Source organism: Corvus brachyrhynchos, unplaced genomic scaffold (genome assembly GCF_000691975.1).
Source record: "Corvus brachyrhynchos isolate BGI_N302 unplaced genomic scaffold, ASM69197v1 scaffold70, whole genome shotgun sequence".
NCBI classification, from domain to species: domain Eukaryota; kingdom Metazoa; phylum Chordata; class Aves; order Passeriformes; family Corvidae; genus Corvus; species Corvus brachyrhynchos.
The window spans coordinates 464,879-471,312 of NW_008236217.1; the positions used below are offsets into that span (position 1 = coordinate 464,879).

The 6,434-nt window shown below is 42.3% G+C and overlaps 1 long non-coding RNA gene across 1 annotated transcript; it reads right to left on the minus strand.

Annotated features, from left to right (window-relative positions):
* Positions 1–2,000: 2,000 nt before the first annotated feature.
* On the minus strand, positions 2,001–6,428 carry LOC108449280. The gene is made up of 3 exons (XR_001865429.1): positions 6,156–6,428; positions 4,566–4,734; positions 2,001–2,242 (listed from the first exon to the last, which is right to left on the minus strand). It is a non-coding gene; the product is annotated as an uncharacterized LOC108449280 (long non-coding RNA).
* Positions 6,429–6,434: the final 6 nt, after the last annotated feature.

Consider the following 6,434-nt stretch of genomic DNA (forward strand, 5'->3'; position numbering starts at 1 on the left):
TAACTTTTTTTTTTAAAAAGACCCAGAAAGTGGCTGGCTGACAAGCAAATAGAGGTTTGAACAGCTGCAGGTCAGGAACAGGTGAGTGAGCTCTGCTGCTGTTCCAACACCTGCCAATTGCTTGATTAACAGGCAATTGAAGGAGGTGATAGCAAGACTGTACATGCAGTAAGAAAAGTGTGTTAAGCATGTTCCCTATTGATCACTTCTTCCTCCTTCCCATCCTTCAGTTTATTGTCTCTTTTACTGTTTACAGCCCTGCTATGAGCGATGAGACATGTCTAGTACACAACATTTTCCTTATTGTTTATTACATCCAAGTCCCCAATGGCCACATTGCTACACTCCAATGCATTAAACAGTGTGACTCACAACTACCCCACAGTAGATCTATGACACCTACTCTCTCAGTAGATTGTCTGGCACAGGTACCTTTTCATAATAATAAACAGTTAATTTATAGATGCAATATTGTATTCCCCAGCCTAAGAAATAGCAAAGCATGACAAAGGACTACACATTCACGGCAATCATGAGAGACATTTTCCTACTTTTCACTGCAACTGTTATGCAGTCTCTATAATCCAACTTTCTAGCTGACTTTCTACACAAACAAAAAAGTCACAATCCATCAAGCAGCTCAGCACTGAAAGGACAGCTTTTTTTTCCCATTGTTTACCATCTCCATTTGTCTTCCTTCCTCTCCCTGATGCTCCTAGGATAAACTAGACCTACCTCAAATGGATACAAATGGATTTACAAAGATGACTATTGCCTACCTTTTTCAAGACAATGCTCTCTCTGCATGTGTCTAGCTGAAGCTAGTTGGCTTATTTTGGGTTTATTTCTCCTTATGTAGAATATATATTTAAAAGCTTCCTTTACAGCAATTTTGATTCAAAAGCCTTTAGTCTCTTACCATATCAGAAAGCCTTTAATACAGTGAAATCCCCAAAACAGCTTTCCACCACCACATCTAGAGGGTTTCTATTCATTATTAGATCTGGAATGCAGCTAAACATGAGAATTTATGGCTGGGGGAAGCTACAAAAGATTTTCAAGGACATCCAGGAAAACATGACGCTGCCTGCCAGAGTGGTCAGTTAGTTAATGATGTTCTGGATGCACTGCCTAGCAGGGAAGCTTCTTCCAGACCTTCAGTTCAATTCAAGTATTTTTCTCCCTTCAGACCTAATCCAGCAGTGAGAAGTGCAATTCTCTGTAATTTCAACCACCACTGAGTGGTGATGGTGTAGAAAAAACTCAGCACAACCCAGCAATGTGTCCTCACAGCCCAGACAGCCAACCATGTCCTGGGCTGCATCCAAAGCAGCATGGCCAGCAGGGCAAAGAAGGGGATTCTACCCCTCGACTCTGCACTTGTGAGACCCCCACCAGGAGTGCAGCATCCAGCTCTGGTGTTCCCAACATAAGAAGGACGTGGAACTGTTGGAGCAAGTCCAGAGGAGACCACAAAGCTGATAACAGGACAGGAGCACCTCTCCTATGAACACAGGCTGTTCAGCCTGGAGAAGGTTGTGTGAAGACCTAACAGCAACCTTCCGGTATCTGAAGGAGTATACAGGGAATCTGGAGAGGGACTCTTTGTCAAGAACTGTAGTGATAGAACACAGGGAATGGCTTCAAACTGAAAGAAAGTAGGTTTATATTGGATGTTAGGAAGAAATTCTTTAATGTGAGGGTGGTAAGGCACTGGAACAGGTTCCCCAGAGAAGTGGTGGATGTCTCAACCTTGACAGTGTTCAAGGTGAGGGTGGATGGGGCTCTGAGTAACCTGGTCTAGTGAAAGGTGTCCCTGCCCATGGTGGGGAGGTTGGAACTAAATGATCTATAAGGTCCCTTCCAACTCAAACCATTCTGTGATTCTATGAATTATGCTTGATTGTGCCTGCCTCCAGTTACATCAGCTGTGCACTCATACAGCTTCACTGACCTCATCAGAATTACTCCTGAGTTTCACTGATGCAAGCATAAAAAGATCAAGCCCTTATGGGAGAAAGAGCAGACAGGAAAAACAAATCTTACCTCCCTCATTTTAGATAGGTGCATTACTATACGACAAAACAGCTCCCATCTCCTTGCTTCTAGCAAAAGCTTAGCCAAGGAAATAGGAGCCTCAAGGCCTTATCAATGTGTACCCTGCAGAAAGGTACTGCCTCATCATTTCACAATGCCCACTGGTGAACGGTGACAGCTGCAGCGTCACAGGGTACAGAAAGAACTGAAAAGAGAGAAAAATAGATTAATGCAGCCTAAAGAACACAATAAAGCACTGTTCTTCCTGATAACTACAGTAACTCTATAAATTCAGAGACCACAGGTGCATTCTTATAAATTATAATCTTCTAATAGGGAGCAGATATGTACATGAATTAAGAACAAAGGACATGGATTGGCTCAGAGTAGCAGATTAAACTGCACAGCCTCCCAAACTATAAAACTTCAGCATGCCTCCTAAAACCAACAGCAAAACACAATATATATTCCTTGACAATGAGATTACTTTGGGTGAACAAGATGTTTAAGCCACTGCTCTGAAACACAGATTGATTTACAGTTTAGTTAGCAGCCACATACCCACATTAAACACATGGATCTGTTAACACCTACTTTTGCTTAAAACATTAAAGAACATCATACACTCCAAGAAAGTGACAATCTCCTTTGCATATCCTAGAAAGGTTTTACTATTACTTCATCATGCTGCAATCACATTATATTTTAGATGCCAGGCACTGTCACATTTCCAATTAGAAATGGCATGGGGAAATGTCAGGGAACACACCAAGATTATTAGCAAGTGATGGGGAAGCACAGGGAAGGTGGCTTTCTTCTGTCTCCTTCAGAACTGTTTATCATGGTGGTTCACTAGATTACAGAAGGTAGTGCAAGAAGGAAAAAAGAAGCACCATACTAGTAAATAAAATAGTAACAATTTGAGAATGCTTAAGAGGATTTAATACAAACACTGTAACTTGGTATGTAAACAGTAAATTGCATAGGTAGTACTCAGTTCCTTCACATTCATTCTGATGTATTACAATCAAATGCTACTGAACACTCCCTTTTTTTTTTCTACCAGAAAGGGATTCCCTTTTCCTCTCTAAATGAAATTCCTCCCCATCTCTTGCTTACAAATGAAACCAAACCAGAAAGATGCATTCCAGGAACACAACACACAGGAGTTTGATCAGAAAGAACAAGATCTGGTCTCCATAAAACCTCTGAAATGCACACAGTATCATGAGGGTTTCTCAGCACCACTTCATTCTACAAATCTTTTCCTGCTGTATTACACCACTTACCAAGGCAGATGAAGCTCTGCTCAATGCACAGCTGGTGAGGTGAGTTGGAAGAAAAGGAAAATAAACACTAGACCTCTAGCTATATAAAGATATCCACTGTATTTGCTCCAGCAGTACCACAAACTCACCCAAATACAAAGAACATTAAAAGTTTAATGTGTGTTGCCTTTCTCAACCAAACCATTTCAAACACACCAATGCTTACAAGTGAATAACCTACAGAAAATGCTTGAAACAGATCACCTTTTTCCCAATTAAAAGTTAGCACATGACAATTTATATTCTAAGACTCTATGAATTTTAACAGACAATATATTCGTTCAAGTGCAGTTTCATAGTAGCCATCAGCAGAGGTGATCTCAGCTGCAGTGTGGCTATGAGAATTTCACCTACACAGACCACCTGTGTGATGAGAAAATAAAGGGACTCCTTGAAACAGCTTTGGATTTCAGTTCCAAAGAGCACCTCTTTGGAGTCCAACATGGACCAAATCTCCACGAGGCTCATGTTCAACACTGGATAATTACAAAGCCAGCTAAGCATATTTCCTAATAGACTTTCTGAGCTTATACTTTTCCACAAAATATTTCTTTATAATCAAATCAAGAAAAAATATTTTTCCCTCTGCATAAGGTGTCTCTTCCACCAATTAACTTCCAAAGGGATCCAGCTTTACTTTGGAACCAAACAAGGATGGAATAGAAAGCACAAAGGTATAAAACCTTTGTTTTGCAGCTCTCCATGGGAAAGAATAGAGTGGGATAGGAGTACTGGAAAACCTGAACACATTTCAGCATTTACAGCTTCCAGTTTATCTTTCTGGCTAGAGCATTTAAATAATGAACCACCCTGCTAAAAAAAAGCAAGCAAACAAACAAACAAGACTAGTTTTCTTGTTTTAGAACCAACTTTCTGCCCCTTGCATATTTTCTAGATATTTTAATGTTTGGTATTTTTAGGCATGGAAACATGCATATTTCTGCAGGTTTTAAATTATGCTAGCAGTAAGGTCACATGAAAGTTTCATGGAAGAAAAGAATGCACAGAAGTCACAGGGAACGTGAAAAAGTGCGATAAAACTGGCCTTTTGGTTTGCGCCACCTCCAGCCAGCTCCTTTGCTAGATGATCAGTATCTCAAGTGTTAGAACAATCAGAAAAATAGTATCAATCCCTGTTAAATCAGTTATATCCTCCAAACACTTTAACACTGTTATAACTGCAGTGGTAGCAACTCTTACCAGCTCAGCAACTGCTGATATTACATCCAGATCGTACCATGTCAGAGGGAACGTGACACAGAGTTAACACACACACTCTAACAAGTCATATTGGTAAATATCATCAGGCACAGAGTCGGACATCCAGCTGCATTTCTTCCCTCTGCTCCCACTCCTACAATGGTTTAACCTAACACAAGCAAAATAAATCAGAGAGAAATAACAAAATATTGAAATCAGTGGACACTCCCAATGGATAAAATTAAGCATTTAAATAATTATCTGCAGTACCAAACTTCTATCAGCATTTTGTATTTGTACTGCATTTTAAATGATTGCCAAATACAGCAGCCTTACAAACAAATCTGTTACTTCTGTCATAGCTATGAAGCTATGCATATATTGCATATATTGTTGAGAACAACAATATATGGAAATAGTTTTACAGAACTGGTGCTGGAATTGTTATCTTTGGTATCATTTTGTCCATCTGCTGACATCAGTTGGAATACGTTTTATTTCTGATTTTTTGCCAGGCTTCTCCTGGTTTGTCACAAGCCATGTTCCCTTTCTGGTTTTGTGCACCCTCTTCCAGGTGCAGAACCCTACCACGTTGAATGCAAACTGATGGGAGATACCATGGGTTTTAACATTAGAAATTTCTTTTTAATCTGAGGGTGAGCAAATCTTGGATGAGAGGCTCAGTGAAGCCATGGAATTTCCACCCTTGGAGATATTCCAAACACAACCAAGCAAAACTATGAGCAAACTGCTCTAAGCTGGCCCTGCTCTGGGGCTGGATCAGATGGCTTTTAGAGGACTCTTCCAGTCTAGATCATTCTGTGGTTCTGCAGCTGGGATCTAGCCCACACACATTACTGCAGCTTTCAATACCTTCTGCTCATGGGAATCCTGCACTTTCCCTAACATCACTCACTCCAGATATGGAAAAAACCCAAGGTGGAACAACTCTAGTTGTTCCATCTCTTCTCTGAAGAGATGTTTTGTGGATCCCCACTCCCAGCCTGGGCTGTTGCCTTGCTGAGCTCAGCACAAAGCCTGCAGCAGCCCCGCCACAGACACCTCACTGAGGTTTGTCCATCTCTCCACTGCTGCTGCCTTCACACTGCGGCTGGTGCCTGGACTGGTTGCTGCCTCAGTGCAGGCAGGCTGCCCCACACCTGCATGATGCCCCCACAGGGACACTGCCCTCCAAGGCATCTGCCTGGATGGATGAAACAATCCACAATGGCCACAACAGCTGCTTCCCTCACGGAGACCAGCTACATGCCAGCATGGCCATTCCTGGACGTGGCACATACTTAGCTGAATCATAGAATCATTTGGGCTGGAAAAGACCTCTAAGATCATTGTGTCCAACCACTAACCCAGCACTGCCAAGTCCACCCCTAAACCATGTCCCTAAATGACACATATCTAAAAGTACATGTCTTCTAACTACCTCCAGGGATGGTGACTCCTTTACTTCCCTAGGCCTGACCATCCTTACAGTGAAACAATTTTTCTTAATATCCTATCTAAACTGGCACAACTTGAGGCCATTTCCTTTTGTCCTGTCCCTTGTTGCCCGGAGGAAGGACCAACTCCCACCTGGCTACAATCTCCTTCCAGGCAGTTGTAAAGAGTGAGAAGGTCCCCCTGAGCCTCCTTTTCCCCAGGCTAAACACCTCCAGCTCTCTCAGCTGCTCCTCACAGGACTTGTGCTCCAGACCCTTCACCAGCTTTGTTGCCCTTCTCTAGATTCACTCCAGCATCTCAGCGTCTTCCTTGTACTTAAGGGCACAGAAGCGGACACAGGACCTGGAGATCCCTTCCCTGGTCCTTCTGGCCACACCATTCTGCCACAGGCCAGGGTGCCCTGGCTCCCGG